Source organism: Vigna unguiculata, chromosome 4 (genome assembly GCF_037176805.1).
Source record: "Vigna unguiculata cultivar grain cowpea cultivar isolate G323 ecotype 2 chromosome 4, ASM3717680v1, whole genome shotgun sequence".
NCBI classification, from domain to species: domain Eukaryota; kingdom Viridiplantae; phylum Streptophyta; class Magnoliopsida; order Fabales; family Fabaceae; genus Vigna; species Vigna unguiculata.
This window is the reverse complement of record NC_140795.1, coordinates 20,719,256-20,741,161: the sequence shown is the minus strand read 5'-3', so window position 1 is coordinate 20,741,161 and position 21,906 is coordinate 20,719,256.

The window sequence follows — 21,906 nt, the reverse complement described above, 5'->3', positions numbered from 1 at the left end:
ATGAGTCGAGTCGAGTCGTAGTGTATTGAATGAAGAGTTATAACATGCTTGATTGTTATATGGATATGAGATGATGATAATGTATTTGACTATATGATGAATATGTATTGGCTCTAGCTTACCCGTTTGTTTGTATGGTTGTATTGTATGTGGCTGTTCTTCTTGCGATGATCATCAATTTGATTGATGGGAGCAGATGGGCGAAGTTCTCGTGGTCAACAAGGGAATGGCGATTCCGCTACCTAGTCATCGGGGTTATATCTTATACTTCTTTCCGTCATGTATTCTTTAGGGCTATGACCCTTGTATTCGTGGTTATTAGATTGTAAACTCTTAGTTGAACAGTTTTCTGCTTTTGTTGGCATCGTGGTGTGCCTAATTTTGTAGGGGTGATGTTGGAAACCCCAGGACTGCGTGGTTATACTATTTTTATGTGTGGCGTTTCCTTTAATTGCGTTTATAAATTAAATGGGACGTTACATTTATGGTATCAGAGCGGTCATTCCTTAGGTCTGTGGACTTGGAGGTCCGCTTAGCTTTCTCTGTGTATCTTCTAAGTGTTCTTAGTTAAATTCTTGCCTTTATCGAGCCTAACCAAGTGATTTTCTGTGTGCCAGTGGACTATGGCACCTCCTCGTCGAGCTTCTCAATCATCCTAGGGGGACGCACCCGATATCGCCAGAGCCATAGAGGCGATGGTAGCAGCTATGGCGCAGCAGAGTGCTGCGATGATGCAGCAGAATGAGGCATCCATGCAGCGACAGGCGGTGTCGCTGGAGCAGCAGCAGGCTGTGATGCAGTAGATGGAGGCTACGAGAGTAGCTGCTGAGGATGCTCATCGACAGCACATGGAGGCCCTCCGCCAGTTGGAGGAGAACAGGGCGACTGCCCCTGTGTTCGGTCCTGAGCCACGACCTGCAGTCAGGGAGTGGAGCCTGGAGGACTTTCTGAAACATCACCCGACGAAGTTTGACGGGAAGACCAGTCCTGACGCCGCAGACCAATGGCTGAAGGACCTAGAGCGCATCTATGACGCCAAGATGTGCCCTGCGGAGAACAGGTTGGCGTTCTTAGTTTATATGCTCACGGGGAAGGCGAAGCATTGGTGGAGCAGCACCAGATCCATCTTAGAGGAGAGAGATGACCCAGTGACATGGGAAACTTTCAGGGAGAGATTCCTATCCGAGTACTTTCCTGACAGCATCCGGTACGCCAAGGAGGTGGAATTCCTCCAGTTGACCCAGGGAGGGAAGACTGTCACTGAGTATGCCGAGAGGTTCAAACACCTCAGCCGTTTCTACACCCTGCCACTCGATGAGGAGTGGCGATGCAGGAAGTTCGAGAACGGGCTCCGCGGTGACATCCGCTTGATGGTAGCTCCCTTGTCCATCAAGGACTTTGTCGCTCTGGTGGAGAAGGCCAAGGTGATGGAGAAGATGAAGCGGGAGGTGGAAGGCCAGCGCCCACAGCAGCCACAGCCGTCGCAGAGGATAGGTGGACCATCTGGGTCCAGGCCCAGACATGAGGAGAGGAGGAGACCGTATGATAGACCACACCCTCAGTCTCAGGGGTCTAGGGGTCTTCCTCCTCAGTAGGGTCGAGTGCAGTGTTACATATGTGGAGGACCCCACCCGAGATACGCCTGTCCACGTAGGGAGGGTTACCGTAGGTGCAACAACTGTGGCAAGGAAGGCCACTTTGGGAGAGATTGCCCCAACCTTGCTAGGGCGGCGACACGCCCTCCAGTTCAGGCACCCCAGCAGCATCAGGGGAGGGACAAAGGCAACAGGCCTCAGGCGACGGGCAGAGTCTATGCCATGACCGGAGCTGAGGCTGCAGGTTCAGGTAACCTTGTTATGGGTTATTGTGTGATTTATGGGATGAGATGTTGTGTGTTGTATGATTCTGGAGCGACACACTCTTTTGTGTCATTTGCTTGTATGGAACGGTTGGGTCTGCCGGTGCGCGAGTTGTAGTGTGAGCTTGCGGTGGCTACTACGACGTCGGGTTTGGTCAGGACGTCGTCCTTGTGTGCTAGGCTTCCAGTGGAGGTAGAGGGGCGTAGGTACAGGGTGAACTTAATATGCCTACCTCTACAGGAGTTGGAGGAGATCTTAGGGATGGATTGGCTCTCTGCCAATCGCATTCTGATAGATTGTCGGGAGAAGAAGTTGTTGTTTCCCGATCAAAGGAGCATGAGTTGGTGTCCTCCCAAGGTGTTATGAGGGAGCTACAGGACGGTGCGCAGTGCTACATGATCTTCACACATATGGAGGTGGAGAGAGGAGAGACGACGTCTGTGATACCAGTCGTCCAGGATTTTGTGGATGTGTTCCCGGAGGAGGTACCAGGGTTGCCTCCCAATAGAGAGGTGGAGTTCTCTATTGATCTAGTCCCAGGAACAGGCCCGGTCTCGATGGCCCCCTATCGCATGGCTCCGACAGAGTTGGTAGAGCTCAAGAAACAGATAGAAGATCTGATGGAGAAACAGTTCATCCGACCTAGCACTTCACCTTGGGGAGCACCAGTGTTGTTGGTGAAGAAGAAGGACGGGAGTTCACGCCTGTGTGTGGATTACAGGCAACTGAACAAGATGACTATCAAGAACAAGTATCCGCTTCCGAGGATTGACGACTTCATGGATCAGTTACATGGGTCATCAGTGTTCTCGGAGATAGATCTGCGATCAGGTTACCACCAGATTTTGGTAAAGGCTGATGATGTACAGAAGACAGCCTTTAGATCCAGGTATGGCCACTACGAGGATGTGGTTATGCCTTTTGGCGTGACCAATGCCCCAGCGGTGTTCATGGACTACATGAACAGGATCTTCCGACCTTTCCTAGATAAGTTTGTCGTAGTCTTCATAGACGACATCCTTATCTATTCCAAGACTCAGGAGGAACATGCAGAACACCTGAGGTTGGTGCTTGGTGTTTTGAGAGAGAAACGGCTGTATGCCAAGTTGTCCAAGTGCGAGTTCTGGATGGATGAAGTTCAGTTTTTGGGGCATGTGATATCCGCCCAAGGGATTGCAGTGGACCCGACAAAGGTCGAGGCAGTGGTAAAGTGGGAAAGTCCCAAGTCGGCCACAGAGATCAGAAGCTTTGTGGGGTTAGCGGGCTACTATAGGAGATTCATAGAGGGATTCTCCAAGATAGTGGCGCCTCTGACCTTGCTTACCCGGAAAGACCAACCCTTCACTTGGACGGACAAGTGTGAGGAGAGCTTTCAAGAGCTAAAGAGGAGATTGACGAGTGCTCCTATATTGGTAATTCTGGATGTGGGGAAACCGTTTGAAGTCTACTGCGACGCGTCTCATTTTGGACTTGGTTGTGTTTTGATGCAAGAAAAGAAGGCGATGGCATATGCTTCGAGGCAGCTTAAGGTTCATGAGCGTAACTATCCCACTCATGACTTGGAATTGGCGGCTATAGTTTTTGCCTTGAAGATCTGGAGGCACTATCTTTATGGTGCTCAGTTTCGGGTGTTCAGCGACCACAAGAGTTTAAAGTACTTGTTTGATGAGAAGGAGCTGAACATGAGGCAGAGGAGGTGGATGGAGTTCTTGAAGGACTATGACTTCGAGCTCCTATATCACCCGGGGAAGGCCAATGTGGTGGCAGATGCTCTGAGTAGAAAGACGGTACATACGGCAAATCTCATGATAAAAGAGGTAGAGATACTAGAGAAGTTCAGAGACATGAGGATACAGGTGGAGTTGGGGTCCGAGTCCATTAGGTGTAGTACCCTTACTATATCTAGTGACTTCTTGGGCTCGATCAGGGAGAGGCAGTTGTTGGATGCTGGTCTGAACAGAGTTAGGGAACAACTTGGATCAGAGGAAGCCAGAGACTTTGCCGAGAGTGATGATGGCATACTGAGGTTTCGAGGCAGAGTATGTATACCTGATGATGCTGAGGTGAGAAAGTTGATCCTTGAGGAAGGACACAAGAGCCGTCTTAGCTTGCATCCTGGCATGACTAAGATGTACCAAGACCTCAAGGAAACTTTCTGGTGGCAGGGAATGAAGAAAGATGTGGCTCAGTTTGTATCAGCTTGTTTAACGTGTCAAAAGGCGAAGGTGGAGCATCAGAGACCCGGTGGCATTCTACAGTCGTTGGAGGTACCGGTGTGGAAATGGGATAGCATCTCCATGGACTTCGTGACTCATCTTCCACGGACTTTTAGAGGACATGACACCATCTGGGTGATAGTGGATCGGCTGACCAAGTGTGCACACTTCCTGGCGATGAACTTGAGAATGTTTATGGCCAAGCTGGCCTAATTGTATATTAAGGAGATAGTAAGACTTCATGGAGTGTCCTCGAGTATAGTTTCCGACAGAGACCCGCAGTTCAGGTCCCAATTTTGGCAGACGTTACAGAGTGCTATGGGTAGCAAGCTCACCATGAGTTCAACTTATCACCCTCAGACTGATGGCCAGTCTGAGAGGACGATTCAGTCGTTAGAGGATCTGTTGAGGACTTGCATCTTGGATCATTTGGGTGCTTGGGACGAGGTATTGCCTTTGATAGAGTTCACCTACAACAACAACTTTCATGCGAGCATTGGCATGGCGCCATACGAGGCTCTTTATGGCAAGAGGTGTAGGACTCCTCTCTGTTGGTATCAGGATGGAGAGGCAGTGTTGGTTGGACCAGAGTTGTTAGAGCAGACCACCGAGAAGGTGAGGATGGTGAGAGATAGGATGTTGGCTTCGCAGAGTAGGCAGAAGGCCTATGCAGATCGTAGGAGGAGGCCTTTGGAGTTTGCAGCGGGAGATCATGTATTCTTGAGGGTAACCCGAACCACGGGCGTGGGAAGGGTTCTCCGCTCAAGGAAACTTTCACCTAAATTCCTTGGCCCATATCAGATCGTGAGGAGGATTGGACCAGTGGCCTACGAGATAGCCTTACCCCCACAGTTGGCGAACCTTCATCCGGTGTTTCATGTGTCACAGCTGAGGAAGTATGTATTCGACCCGGCCCACGTGTTGGAGGCTGAGGATATACATATCAGGGAGGATCTCACAGTGGAAGTACCACCCATCGCTCTTGAGGATAGCAAGGTTGAGGAACGTCGTGGGAAGACCGTTAGTCTTGTTAAAGTTATCTGGGATCGGAGGACGGGTGACTCGACGTGGGAGTTAGAGGAGGACATGAGAAAATCACATCCACATCTGTTTACCTAGTGAGTCTTTATTTTCGAGGTCGAAAATTTTCTTGTTGGGGAGAATGTAAGGCCCCTTTTTATTTCTGCCCTAAAGTTAGTGGGCTACCCTACAGTATTGGGCCTAAAGGCCGGCCCATAGGATAAAAGCTTTCATGTTGCCCTAATCCCACACTCATTTTCATTCTCACAGACCCAGCCGTCAACCCTTTCTCCCTCTCACGAAAAGCTCTGCTAGGGTTAGGTTTCTGCCATCTTCAAGCTAGCTTGAAGCTATTCTCTACTCCATTTCCTCCATTCGCTCCTTGAGCTGTTGTGCTCGTGCGTTCGGTGTCGAGGGAGTGTTGGGTCGTTTGCTAGCTTATTCCAGGTACGGGGAAGCTAGAATCCTTTGTTTGTTTGGTGCGAGTATGTTATTTTGTGTGCTTGGTGATTCTCTTTTGTGTTTACCTGTTGATATGGATGTATGATACGGTGGGATTGTTGCTTGTGGTACGTATTTGCGTCTGTTGCAGGTGAAAACAGTGGCGGGCACTGTTAAACTCGCCCAAGCGAGCTAGTCTCGCCCAGGTGAGATTAATAGAGGCTTGCCTAAGCCTTTTTCTCCACGAATGGTTGCCCAAGCGACCTGCTGTGACTTTTGAGCGAGCAGGCAACTCGCCCAGGCGAGAGGGATCTCGCCTAAGCGAGATCCCGCGTTGCCCACGCTCTTGTTCTTGTGCCTCACCTAGGCGGAGGGGGTGGCTCGCCTGAGCGAGCTGCTAGGCGAGACTGTGCTGTGTTCGAATGTCTATTGGTCCCTGAATGATCGATTTTGGTTGAGTATGATTATATGAGGAGTGATCTGTATATAATAGAGCATGAAGTATACTTTTGGCATGATTCATGAATTTGTGGATGATGGGTTGGTATGAGACTTAGCATGTGAAATGAATGTGTGGTTTGAAATTAAAGGAACATGGTATTGACATGAGATGAGACCCTAGACTCATGGGATGGTGATGATCAGTGGTATGGATTCACAATGTGATGCGTATGAGGGATAAAACTCATGGATGGGTATGGAATTGTAAACATGCTTTTGATGTTCTCCTAATGTGGTTTATGAATGTTGGTCCGTGTTAGCGTGTAATTCCTTGGGGTCTCTAGGTGAGACCTCCGGGGCTACGCTTCAGTGGTCGGGACGTAATTCCATGGCCCCTGTTAGTGGGTGTCCATGGTGGTGCCCCATCTGTATAACTAGGTAAGGATTCAAGGTAAGGTTGTATCCTGACACTCTGAGGAGCCAGTTAGTCTCACTTAGAGCGGACTGACTCCTGTGGTGAGAGTAGCAGGAGGCCTGAAATCCAGTAAGGGCTAACCTTGTGGTGAGGGAGATTTGATTCATCGTAACACTTGTAACACATAGCTCAGGATCGAGCAGCTCAGGGTCGAGTAGAGGTATCCACCACAAGTGCAAGCATCCGCTGAATCCGACCAAGTTATACATATCCGGATGAGTCGAGTCAAGTCGTAGTGTATTGAATGAAGAGTCATAACATGCTCGATTGTTATATGGATATGAGATGATGATAATGTATTTAACTATATGATGAATATGTATTGGCTCTAGCTTACCCGTTTGTTTGTATGGTTGTATTGTATGTGGCTGTTCTTCTTGCGATGATCATCAATTTGATTGATGGGAGCAGATGGGCGAAGTTCTCGTGGTCAACAAGGGAATGGCGATTCCGCTACCTAGTCATCGGGGCTGTATCTTATACTTCTTTCCGTCATGTATTCTTTAGGGCTATGACCCTTGTATTCGTGGTTATTAGATTGTAAACTCTTAGTTGAACAGTTTTCTGCTTTTGTTGGCATCGTGGTGTGCCTAGTTTTGTAGGGGTGATGTTGGAAACCCCAGGACTGCGTGGTTATACTATTTTTATGTGTGGCGTTTCCTTTAATTGCGTTTATAAATTAAATGGGACGTTACACATTCCATCTTTTGGTAACACTTTTTCAATTTTTTTCTATTTTTTACCATTTACAATTGAAATAATACATATTTTCTACATAAAGATTTCTCAAAATTTCACAAGAAACTTGTTGGCCAATACTCTCATAGGAGATTTGTTTAATGAAATTTGAAAAATTCCTTCTTTTTGTAACACTTTTTAAATTTTTTTATTTTTTTTTATTTTTTCGAATTTTTAAAATTTTAAAATTTGTAAATATTTTTAATTTTTTAACTATTTAGAATTTTAACAATTAAGATTTTACATACAAAAATTGCACAAAATTTCCCAAGAAACTGGTTGACCAATAGTCGGATAGGATTGGTGTTATTAAATTTGACAAATTTCATCTCATGGTAACACTTTGTTAATTTTTTTTACTATTTTTTACTATTTACAATTTAAATAATTTTTATTTTATATACAAAAATTGAACAAAAATTTCACAAGAAATAGGTTGGCCAAAACTCGGATAGGATTGGTGTTCTTAAATTTGACAAATTCCTTTTTATGGTGAAATTTTTTTAATTCCTTTTACTCTTTTTCTCTAATTAAAATTTAAATAATTGATATTTTATGTATAAAAATTGTTTATAATTTCCCAACAAACAACTTGGTCGATACTCAAAGGGGATTGTTTAGAAATTTGAAAAATTCCATCTTTTGGTAACACTTTTTCAATTTTCTTTACTATTTTTTACCATTTTACAATTTAAATAATACATATTTTCTTCATTAAGATTGCTTAAAATTTCACAAGAAACCCGTTGGCCAATACTAAAAGGGATTGGTGTTCAGAAATTTGAAAAATTCCTTCTTTTTATAACATTATTTTAAACTTTTTAATATTGTTTACTTCTTTTTGTAACAAAAATTGCACAAAATTTCACAAGAAATAGGTTGGCCAATACTCGGATGGGATTGGTGTTCTTAAATTTGACAAATTCCATCTGATAACGCTGTCGTTGACGCGATCAAATTAATACTACTAAACTATAGCAACATCAGTATTGCTAAGATAGTAGTTAAGGAAATATAAAGGGTAAATTTAACCCTAAGTCGTCTCCCAACGAACACATAATTGATTTTTAACAAATTAGTTCTTATAAAAACTATACAAAAGAGTAAGTCAAATAAAATAATAAAAATATGAAAGGATTAAAATAAACAAAAAAAAGAGTAGAAAAGATAAAAACAATAGTAAAGAAAATAAATTGATTCCACTGCTTTTTCAAAAGAGATTCATCATCAGTTCTCTAAAGATTATTACTCAATTAACTATTATTGTAGATTTACAAATTAATCAATGTAAAGTCTCAATTAACTTGTTGGCGTTCTCACTTTTAACCAAAGTACAGTCTCAATTAAAAGTGAGAATTTTTAGATTATCCACAGTAAATTCAACCAAAGTACAGTCTCAATCAAATTTTACTTTGTCTAATCATTTCTATTCTTTTATCTCCTCACCAAATAAAAAGCTTAATTAATCAAAGTAAAGTCTCAATTAATTGTAGTTAGAGTAAATACCTTTAACCAAAGTAAAGTCTCAATTATTGGTAAAAACTCATTTAATCACATGAAAGTTTCTAAATAAAATCAAAGTAAAGTCTCAATTCAATTTAAAAACCCTTAACTCATATGATCAACATGCATATAGATTTAAAATCATTACTTCTTACGTGATTCAAAGATAAAAGACATAGATGAATTAAAACCTAAACAATAATAAAAAGAACAAAGAAATTATTTCATTCTAACCTCAGAATCCATAATGAAATTACAATGGAATCAACCCAAGAAGTTTAACAATCCATAGAATGCGAAAGTAAAATAAAAATAGAGAGAAGAATAGAGAGAAAAAAGAAACGAAATTAGGCCCCCTAAGGGTTCCAAAACTTTGAAGTCTCGAGCTTGTCTTTTCTACTTTCCCTTGGTCTCTTTATATAGGACTTGGATTTGGCTTTTTTTTGTTGCTAAAATCTCTCAAATATCTTTTAAAATAGAGATAAAGATAAATATTTAAAAATATTTGGAGAGATATATACTATTTGACAAATATAGTTGGTTGATAATATCAATATCTAATATAATTAAATAAATTAATTACTTAAAGATATATGATAAATTATCACCAATTAATATTTGTATTAATTTTCCAAATCAACCCTTTGCAATCTCCTTAAATTATCTTCTAAATAATCTAATATCTTCAAGATATATTTGTTTGTTGTGGATCAAAAAAGATTCAAGAAGATCTTGTCATATTTAAAAAGATTTGGTAGTTATTATCTTTTAATATTTTATGATATAATTAAATAAGATAATTATTTAAAAATATCAAATAAAATATCTAAAGATATATTTTTCCCAAATATCTTCTATCACAAAGATAAAGAAAACCGCAAGGTCCAATTTTTTTGTTGTTCTCTTCTTGGTTTAGCCAAACTTCTTCACTTTTTCAAGCTTTTTTTGTTGTCTTCATGCAATGCTTGGTTGGATTTTTGTGATTTTGATAATCTCTTATTCTTGGATTTATCTTTAAGGTGTCATGAAGCTTTACGCAATTTATTTCCACACCTCTATGAGCTCAACTTAGCTGCAGCTACATTAACACACCTCAAATTATCCAAAGAACATTTATGCAACTAAAAAGCTATTTTTAACATGTTTTTTGTATCTCATGTTCAATAAACCCAATTATAGGAAATCCCAATTAAATCAATCTTTAAGCACACAAATTCAATTAAATACCCATAATTAAACATTAAATGAGGGCAAAAATATGAACCCATCACCATCTCATGGTAACACTTTGTGAATTTTCTTTTACTATTTTTTACTATTTACAATTTATATAATTGATATTTAATATACAAAAATTGAACAAAAATTTCACAAGAAATAGGTTGCCAATACTCGGATGGAATTGGTGTTCTTAAATTTGACAAATTCCATTTCATGGTAACACGTTTTTTAATTTTTTTACTATTGTTTAATATTTACAATTTAAATTATTGATATTTTATGTATAAAAATTGTTCAAAATTTCCCAACAAACAACTTGGCCAATACTTAAAAGGGAATTCTGTTCAGAAATTTGAAATATATCATCTTTTGGTAACACTTTATAATTTTTTTTACTATTTTTTACCATTTACAATTTAAATAATTCATATTTTCCACATCAAGGTTGCTCAAAATTTCACAAGAAACCCGTTAGCCAATACTCAAAGTGGATTGGTGTTATGACATTTGAAAAATTAATTCTTTTTGTAACACTTTTTAAATTTTTTTTTACTATTTTTTACTATTACCAATTTAAACAATTGATATTTTATAAATAAGAGTTGTACAAAATTTTGCACGAAACATGTTGGCCAATACTCGGATGGGTTTGCAGTTTCAAATTTGAAAAATTCCATCTCATGTAAGACATTGTTAATTTTTGTTTACTATTTACAATTTAAATAATTGATATTTTATATATAAAATTGCTGAAAATTTTACAATAAACAGGTTGGCCGATACTTAAAGGGGATTGTTGTTCTTAAATTTGAAAAATTCCATCTTTTGGTAAAACTTTTTCAATTTTTTTGCTTTTTTTTGCCATTTACAATTTAAATAATTCATATTTTCTACTTAAAGATTGCCCATAATTTTACAAGAAACCCATTGGCCAATACTCAAAGTGGATTCGTGTTATGAAATTTGAAAAATTCCTTCTTTTTGTAACACTTTTTAAATTTTTTAAATATTTTTTAGTATTTAGAATTTTAATAATTGATATTTTATAAACAAAAATTGCACAAAATTTCACATGAAACAGGTAGGCCAATACTCGGATGCAATTGGTGTACTTAAATTTGACAAATTTCATCCCATGGAAATACTTTGTTAATTTTTTTTTTGTCCTATTTTTTACCATTTACAATTTAAATAATTCATATTATCAACATAGAAAATTCTCAAAATTTCACAAGAAACCCATTGGCCAATGCTAAAACTGGATTAGTGTTATGAAATTTAAAAATTCCTTCTTTTAGTAAGACTTTTTTAACTTTGTTTACTATTTACAATTTAAGTAATTAATATTTTGTAAATAAGAATTGCACAAAATTTCACACGAAACAGGTTGGCCAATACTCGGATGGGATTGGTCTTTTAAATTTCACAAATTCCACCTCATGGTAACACTTTGTTACTTTTTTTTTACTATTTACAATTTAAATAATTGATATTTTATGTATAAAAATTGCTCAAAATTTAAAAAATTCAATCATTTTGTTACACTTTTTCAATTCTTTTTCCTATTTTCAATTGACAATTTAAATAATTCATATTTTCTACATAAAGATTGCTCAAAATTTCACAAGAAACTCGTTGGCCAATACTCATAGGAGATTTGAGTGATGAAATTTGAAAAATTCCTTCTTTTTGTAACATTTTTAAAATTTTTTGAACCATTTTGAACTATTTCGAATTTTAATAATTAAGATTTTACATACAAAAATTGCACAAATTTTCACAAGAAAGAGGTTGGCCATTACTCGAATAGGATTGTTGTTCTTAAATTTGACAAATTTCATCTCATGGTAACACTTTGTTAATTTTTTTTATTATCTTTTACTATATATATATATATATATATATATATATATTCAATAATTGATGTTTTATATAAAAAAAATTGAACAAAAAATTCCTAAGAAATAAGTTAGCTAATAATCGGATGGGATTGATGTTTTAAAATTTGACAAATTTCATTTCATGGTAACACTTTTTAATTGTTTTTACTTTTTTTTGTCTGTTTACAGTTTAAATAATTGATATTTTCTGTATAAAATTGCTCAAAAATTTACAATAAACAGGTTGGCCGATACTCATAGGGATTATTGTTCTTAAATTTGAAAATTTTCATCTTTTGGTAACACTTTTTCAATTTTTTTTCCTTTTTTTTCCATTTACAATTTAAATACTTCATATTTTCTACTTAAAGATTGCCCAAAATTTTATAGAAACCCGTTGGCCAATACTCAAAGTGGATTCGTGTTATGAAATTAGAAAAATTCCTTCTTTTTGAAACACTTTTTTAATTTTTTGTACTATTTCGAATTTTAATAATTAAGATTTTACATACAAATATTGCATAAAATTTCACAAGAAAAAGGTTGGCCATTAGTCGGACAGGATAGTTGTTCTTAAATTTGACAAATTCTATTTCATGGTAACACTTTCTTAATTTTTTTACTATTTTTTACTATTTACAATTTAAATAATTGATATTTTATATACAAAAATTGAACAAAAATTTCACAAGAAATAGGTTGGCCACTAATCGGATGGGATTGGTGTTCTTAAATTTGACAAATTCTATTTCATGGTAACACTTTTTTAAGTTTTTATACTATTTATTTCTATTTACAATTTAAATAATTGATATTTTATGTATAAAAATTGTTCAAGATTTCCCAACAAACAGTTGGCCAATACTAAGAGATGATTGGTCTTATGAAATTTGAAAAATTCCTTCTTTTTGTAACACTTTCTTTAATTGATATTTTATAAACATAAATTGCACAAAATTTCACATGAAACAGGTTGACCAATACTCGGATGCAATTGGTGTACTTAAATTTGACAAATTTCATCTCATGGAAACACTTTGTTAATTTTTTTCTCCTACTTTTTACCATTTACAATTTAAATAATTCATATTATCAACATAGAAAATTTTCAAAATTTCACAAGAAACCCATTGGCCAATACTCAAACTGGATTGGTATTATGAAATTTAAAAATTCCTTCTTTTAGTAACACTTTTTGAACTTTTTTTTCTATTTACAATTTAAGTAAGTAGTATTTTATAAATAAGAATTGCACAATATTTCACACGAAACAGGTTGGCCAATACTCGGATGGGATTGGTCTTTTAAATTTGACAAATTCCACCTCATGGCTGCACTTTGTTATTTGTTTTTTACTATTTACAATTTAAATAATTAATATTTTATGTATCAAAATTGCTCAAAGTTTAACAACAAACAGGTTGACCGATACTCAGAGGAGATTTTTGTTCTAAAATTTAAAAAATTCCATCTTTTGGTAACACTTTTTCAATTTTTTATCCTATTTTTACAATTTACAATTTAAATAATTCATATTTTCTAAATAAAGATTGCTCAAAATTTCACAAGAAACTCGTTGACCAATACTCATAGGAGATTTGAGTGATGAAATTTGAAAAATTCCTTCTTTTTGTAACATTTTTTTAATTTTTTGAATTATTTTTAACTATTTCAAATTTTAATAATTATGATTTTAAATACAAAAATTGCACAAATTTCACAAGAAAGAGGTTGGGCATTACTCGGACATGATCGTTCTTCTTAAATTTGACAAATTCCATCTCATGGTAACACTTTGTTAATGTTTTTTACTATCATTTACTATATACAATTTAAATAATTGATGTTTTATATACAAAAATTGAACAAAAAATTCACAAGAAATAAGTTAACTAATAATCGGATGGGATTGATGTTTTTAAATTTGAAAAATTCCATTTCATGGTAACACTTCTTAATTGTTTTCACTCTTTTTTTTCTGTTTACAATTTAAATAATTGATATTTTATGAATAAAATTGCTCAAAATTTTACAATAAACAGGTTGGTCGATACTTAAAGGGGATTGTTATTCTTTAATTTGAAAAATTCCATCTTTTGGTAATACTTTTTCAATTTTTTTCCTTTTTTTTTGCCATTTACAATTTAAATAATTCATATTTTCTACTTAAAGATTGCCCAAAATTTTACAAGAAACCCGTTGGCCAATACTCAAGTGGATTCGTGTTATGAAATTTGAAAAATTCCTTCTTTTTGTAACACTCTTTTAATTTTTTTACTATTTTTTACTATTAACAATTTAAATAATTGATATTTTATAAACAAGAGTTGTACAAAATTTCGCATGAAACAGGTTGGCAATTACTCGGATGGGATTGCTGTTTTAAATTTGACAAATTCCATCTCATGGTAACACTTTGTTAATTTTTGTTTACTATTTACAATTTAAATAATTGATATTTTATGTATAAAATTTGCTCAAAATTTTACAACAAACAGGTTTGCCGATACTCGGAGTGGATTGTTGTTGTAACATTTGAAAAATTCCATCTTTTGGTAATAGTTTTTCAATTTTTTTCCTATTTTTTACCTTTTACAATTTAAATAATTCTTATTTTCTGCATAAATATTGCTCAAAATTTCACAAGAAACCCATTGGCCAATACTCATAGGAGATTTGTGTGATGAAATTTGAAAAATTCTTTCTTTTTGTAACACTTTTTTAATTTTTTGAACTATTTTTAACTATTTAGAATTTTAATAATTAAGATTTTACATACAAAAATTGCACAAAAATTCATGACAAAACAAGTTGGCCAATACTAAGATAGGATTTGTGTCCTTAAATGTGACAAATTCCATCTCATGGTAACACTTATTTGATTTTTTTTTTACTATTTTTTACTATTTAGAATTTAAATAATTGCTATTTTATATACAAAAATTGAACAAAAATTTCACTAGAAATAGGTTGGACATTGCTCGGATGGGATTGGTATTCTTAAATTTGACAAACTCTTGGTAACACTTTTTTAATTTTTTATACTATTTATTTCTATTTACAATTTAAATAATTTATATTTTATGTATAAAAATTCTTCAAGATTTCCCAACAAACAACTTGGCAGATACTCAAAGGGGATTGTAGTTGAGAAATTTTAAAAATTCCATATCTTTTGGTAACAATTTATAAATTTTTTTACTATTTTTTACCGTTTACAATTTATATAATTGATATTTTCTATATTGAGATTGCTCAAAATTTCGCAAGAAACCCGTTGGCCAATACTTGGATGGGATTGGTGTTCTTAAATTTGACAAATTTCATCTCATGGAAAAAATTTGTTAATCATTTTTTTTTTACTATTTTTTTACTTTTTACAATTTAAATAATTGATATTTTAAGGATACAAATTGTTCAAAATTTCACAACAAACAGGTTAGCGATACTTAGATGAGATTGGAGTTCTGAGATTTGACAAACTTCATCTCTTGATAACACTTTTTTAATTCTTTTTACTATTTTTTACTGTTTACAATATAAATAATTGATATTTTATATATAAAAACTGTTCAGAATTTCACAACAAACAGGTTGGCTGTACTCACAAGGGATTGGTGTTCTGAAATATGAAAAATTTCATCTTTTGGTTTCAATTTTAAATTTTTTTTATCCTATTTTTTACCATTTACAATTTAAATACTTCATATTATCAACATAGAAAATTCTCAAAATTTCACAAGAAACCCGTTGCCCAATACTCAAAGTGGATTAGTGTTATGAAATTTGAAAAATTCCTTCTTTTTGTAACACTTTTTTTAACTATTTTTACTATTTACAATTTAAATAATTGATATTTTATATATAAAAATTGCGCAAAAGTTAACAACAACTAGGTTGGCTGATACTCCGAGGGGATTTCTGTTCTAAAATTTGAAAAATTTCATCTTTTTGTTACACTTTTTAAATTTTTCCTATTTTTAACCATTTACAATTTAAATAATTCATATTTTCTGCATAAAGATTGTTCAAAATTTCACAAGAAATTCGTTGGCCAATACTCATAAGAGATTTGAGTGATGAAATTTGAAAAATTCCTTCTTTTTGTAACATTTTTTTAATTTTTTGAACTATTTTGAACTATTTAGAATTTTAATACTTAAGATTTTACATAGAAAAATTGCACAAAATTTCACAAGAAACAAGTTGACAAATTTCATCTCATGGTAACACTTTATTAATGTTTTTTTACTATCTTTTACTATATACAATTTAAATAATTGATGTTTTATATACAAAAATTGAATAAAATTTTCGCAAGAAATAAGTTGGCTACTAACGGGTGGGATTGATGTTCTGAAATTTGACAAAATTCATTTCATGGTAACACTTTTTAATTTTTTTACTTTTTTTTCTGTTTACAATTTAAATAATTGATATTTTATGTATAAAAATTGAACAAATTTTCACAACAAAAAGGTTGGCAGATACTCAAAGCGGATTGTTGTTCTCAAATTTGAAAAATTTCCCCCTTTTGGTAACAATTTTTAATTTTTTTCTACTATTTCTTTCCATTTACTATTTAAATAATTCATATTTTCTATATAAAAATTGCTCAAAATTGAACAAGAAACCTATTGGCCAATACTCAAAGAGAATTGGTGTGATGAAATTTGAAAAATTCCTTCTTTTTGTAACATTTTTTTGATTTTTTGAACTATTTTGAACTATTTAGATTTTTAATAATTAAGATTTTACATACAAAAATTGCACAAAATTTCACAAGAAACAGGTTGACAAATTCCATCTCATGGTAATACTTTGTTAATGTTTTTTTACTATCTTTTACTATATACAATTTAAATAATTGATGTTTTATACACAAAAATTGAATAAAAATTTCACAAGAAATAATTTGGCTAACTAAAACTACTAAATCTACTTGTTCTTGATTACTAACTAAATGAATATTGAAGATTTGGTCCTCTTTTTGCTCCCACTCTATGTAGAGGTTTGGATCATTCTCCCCCTTGAACTTTGGAATCTTGATTGGTGGAGGTTGTCTTTGTGGGAGTTGATTGCGCCTTCCACCACCATCATAGTCGTGTCTTCTTCTTCTTCCACCATGGCTAGAGTCCTCGGAAGAGGACCTCCTCCTTCTTCTCTCATCTTCCCTAAGCTCAAGTCTTTGGATGTGCTCTTGTAGGAAGATCTCACTTTGCCTCCTATCCGCCCTTAATTGGTCAAAAGTTTCTCTCCTACTCACTTCCATCTCACGTAAGATGTTGGCAAGGGTTATTTGTCCACTTTCTTGGGCCATAGGAGTCACCATGGGAGGGGAATAAGGTGAGGCCGACTCCTCCTCTTCTTCTACCTCCAAGATTGGATCCATATTTATGTTCCGACACCAAAAACCGAGACAAGGAAGAGGTTAGCTAACAAACAATTCCAAACCCGAGACCAAGTGTGGTCTTCTCAAGCACCCAAGTGTTTTTTATCACACTCCCAAAGCACACAAGCAAGGCTAGCACTCAAAAACATTCCAAACAAGTGAAAACACCTTTAAAGAGATGAAAACCATTTCAAAGCTCAAACAAGTGGCTCGACCACAACACTCTAGGAAGACAAGGAAAAGAAAACTACTAAGACAAAACAAAGATTACCTAAAGACAAGCAAGCAAAGCTCAAAAAACAAGAAAGTTTAACTTCTAAGGAAACTTGTTTTTAAAGACAAAACTTGAACAAGACTAAAGCAATGAAAAACACTTTCAAAGACTCTATGGAAAGCATTTGAACAAGCCAAGATTATACCTCAAATTATGCATACACCAAGAAAGATCATAACCAAGTTAAAGCATGGAACTAATTTGCCAATATCACCCAAAATCCAAGTATAAAATTTGGTAGCATAACACCTAGTAAAAATGGCACAAATGGATTCACCAAGCAACACATTAGCTCTCGGCCAAACTGTTTTTGGTCATGAAAATAATTTTTCTTTTCAAAACTAGGCACTTAAGATGATGAGAAGGATATTTTAGGGTGTCTTGAACACTTAGTTCCCAAAAAAATTAGGTCAAAATCAATTTCAAGGAGCATACAACAACAAAAGGCATAGATCTCATGCAATAGCTCAAATACTTAGAACTCCAAATGCGTTAATTCTTTTTTTGTTGGAAACTAGACTCACAGAGCTTTCTTTTGATATAAAGAACGTTACTTTTGGACCACTAAGCTAGCTGCAGTATTTTTTTCAAAAACGCACACGTTGCTGCCAGCACTGTTTTTATGTGGACCATTCAAAGATAGCTACACAAGACAAGGTTAGAACATGAAAACACCATATTCAAGGAAAACCAAAGCTCTAGATACCAAATGATGAAGGATTATCTTGTTCCCTTTTAGAGTTATGAATATGGTCAAGTTGTTTAAGAAAGTTTTTTGAAAATTCCCACGGGACATTAAGATAGCATGCTATCTAGATGTGAAGGTTCATTTCTCAAGCTCATGAAAGGAAGAAGAGAGTTGGATTCAAGCTTAAACACACACGGCAATAACAACACTAAAGAGCAAAATGAAAGAAGAAACAATAAAAATGGAAAGCATAGAAGATGAAGAATGGAAGAAGCACGTCACTCATAGGGGGGGATCTAAGCCAACCAAGCCCTAGAGATGAGTGATGGTGCCGCCACTTGCAAGCAAGATAAGGCAAAGGTGAGTTCACTTCTAGGAAGGAGAGGTCACGAAAATTTAAAGGTTGAAACACAATAGTTTAGAAACAAAATGATCAACCCTTTTACAAGACAAGGAGCACCCTTTAAATAGGAGTTCATAGGGGTCCTTTAGCAAATACAAAAACATGAAAAAAGATTAACTAGCAAACCCTAAACCTAATGTGAGAGTGAGTCTTGGCCAAGTGAAGGGAGATGATTGGTGGAGGCATTCCCATGAGGATTCTAGGCCAAAAGAGGAAGGAGACCAAGTGACCTTCTAAGGCATAAACCACAAAGGCAAAAGGAGACAAGGTACATGTCTACTTTTGCTTTTGCTTTTTGCTTTTTGCTTTCCTCTCTCTTCCACTTCATCCAAGTGCTCCAATCACCAAATGCCACCTAGCCATGCTCTACTTTCTCTTAATTACCTACAAAACAAGACAAACAAGGATTAGCATGTTGGTTTAAGTTAATCTAATCTTGGTCAAAGGTCAACTTTGGATCAAAGTCAACAAGTCAACCAAAATAAATCAACTAGAAACCAATTTACGGAATTCAAACTAAAGTAATGCAAAACAAAGATAAAGGTGATGGAATAGAAGACTCCCCTCTAGACATGCTTCTAGTGATCCTTCTTGATGGAACTTCTAAGGAGGTGGTCATGCCTTCATCAGATTCCCCCCCCCCGTAATCCTTGTGACTCCCCCACCCCACTATTTCACAGTTCATCTTTACAATGATGTAATTTCGCACGCATCATACCCAGAATCAGATTACCATCAGATCATGATCCATCACACGCAAACAATTCACCATTCACAATCACTGGTTATGACATTCATTCCCAAACCCAAGCGAGACCTAAATATACCAACTCACATGAAAATTCATGAAATCTTCCACCAATTTCGCGATTATAGGTAATCACACAACAACTCAATCATACACACATCATATAAATTAACCCAGACCTCCAACAACATAGAACCACCCAAAACCTGCGAGAACTGGAAAATCCAGTATGTGTCGCCTGGCGGGCAGCACCTTGCCGCCAGGCGGTGCATGAGGAAAACCTAGTTCTTGGGACTTACACGTATGAGTCGTCGGGCGGGCCTTCAACATCGCCAGGCGATTTCTAGGAAAAATCCAGAAACTGCAAAAAATGTCACAAACGCAAGTAGCACATGCAATTTCATTCACATTAGACATAGTTCATCATAACCACGATAAAAGCAATATAAACAGCTCAGGCGGTGCATGAGGAAAACCTAGTTCTTGGGACTTACACGTATGAGTCGTCGGGCGGGCCTTCAACATCGCTAGGCGATTTCTAGGAAAAATCCAAAAACTGCAAAAAATGTCACAAACGCAAGTAGCACATGCAATTTCATTCACATTAGACATAGTTCATCATAACCACGATAAAAGCAATATAAACAGCTCCCCTAACCTGGATTAGAGCTTTCCCCAGTAATCTTGTGCTTCTTTCCTCTGTCTACAGTTTCATTTGGGTCTTCCAAGGTTTGAACCCACACCCATGCACATACCAACTCAATGCCTAACCAATGCAACCAATTCATGTTTCATACTAACCAATATAATTCAATAATTATACAAATCCACAACACGTTTTAATATACACAAAAATAATACTAATTTAATAACACACATAGGACTCGAACCCAAGTCCTCTCACACAATCAAAGTATTCTCAACCACATGAACTAGCACTTTTCCACATCATACACTCCACATTTATTACCTTAAAGGTTCTCTTTACCCACATTTATCCAATAATTATTTAATTTTTCTTGGGTCTTACAGAATGCATGTTGTTCATTTGTTTATGCTTAACTTACAGATTCATTGCATATTTTTGGGTTAGGTTATGTTCATTCTTAATGTACGTAGCTTGGTTGTCATGAATTCATGGATTTGTGCATTGCTTAATTGCATAATGAAGCTGGATTTTAACTTTCACTTAGTGGGCTATCATCTAGTGGATTGAGAGAAGGTAGAGGTGTTAATTTGGTGGCCTATGATAAGTGAAATTATGTTTGAATCAAGGATGTTAATACATTTTTAATCACTGTTGCATTTAATTTTAATTTGTTGATTAGCATTGTGAATTTGCCAACCCCCCGCCCCTTTGTGTTGAATTACATCTGAAAAGCTCTTTGAATGAAAGGTTTGGTCATTGAGAGACGACCTTGGTTGAACTACTGAGTATTACAATTAAATGTTTTATTTGGTCGAGTACGACTTCAATAAGTATCCGTCAACTTGTTTTTTGTGAAATTTTGAGCAATTTTTATACATAAAATATCAACTATTTAAATTGTAAATAATAAAAAATGGTAAAAAAAAATTAGCAAAGTGTTACCATGAGATGAAATTTGTAAAATTTAAGAAAACCAATCCCATCCGAGTATTGGCCAACTTGTTTCTTGTGAAATTTTGTGAAATTTTTGTATATAAAATATCAATTATTAAAACTGTAAATAGTAAAAATAGCTAAAAAATAAAAAAAGTTTTACAAAAAAAAAGGAAATTTCAAAATTTCATATCACAAATCTCCGATGAGTATTGGCCAACAATCTTTATGTGAAAAAAATGAAATATTTAAAGTGTAAATGGTAAAAAAAAGAAAAGAAATGGAAAAAGTGTTACCAAAAGATGGAATTTTTTCAAATTTTAGAACACTAATCCCCTTGGAGTATCGGCCAACCTGTTTGTTGTGAAATTTTGAGCAATTTTTATACATCAAATATCAATTATTTAAATTGTCAATAGAAAAAAATAGTAAAAAATTTTAAAATGTGTTACCATGAGATGGAATTTTTCAAATTTAAGAATATCAATCTCATCCGAAAAATGGCCAACCTATTTCTTGTGAAATCTTGTCTAATTTTTGTTTACAAAATATCAATTATTTAAATTGTAAATACTAAAATATAGTAAAAAAAATAAAAATGAATTTACAAAAAGAAGGAATTTTTCAAATTTCATAACACTAATCCAGTTTGAGTATTGTCCAACGGGTTTCTTATGAAATTTTGTGCATTTTTTATGTAGATAATATGAATTATTTAAATTGTAAATGGTAAAATATAGAAAAAATAAAACTTAAAAATTGTTACCAAAAGATAAATTTTTTCAAATTTCAAAACACCAAGTATCAGCCAACCTGTTTGTTGTGGAATTTTGAGCAATTTTTACATATAAAATATCAATTATTTAAATTATAAATAGTAAAAATAGTAAAAGCAATTAAAAAGGTGTTATCAAGAGATGAAATTTGTCAAATTTAAGAACACCAATCCCATTCGAGTATTGGCTAACCGGTTTCTTATGAAATTTTGTGCAACTTTTGTTTATAAAATATAAATTACTTAATTA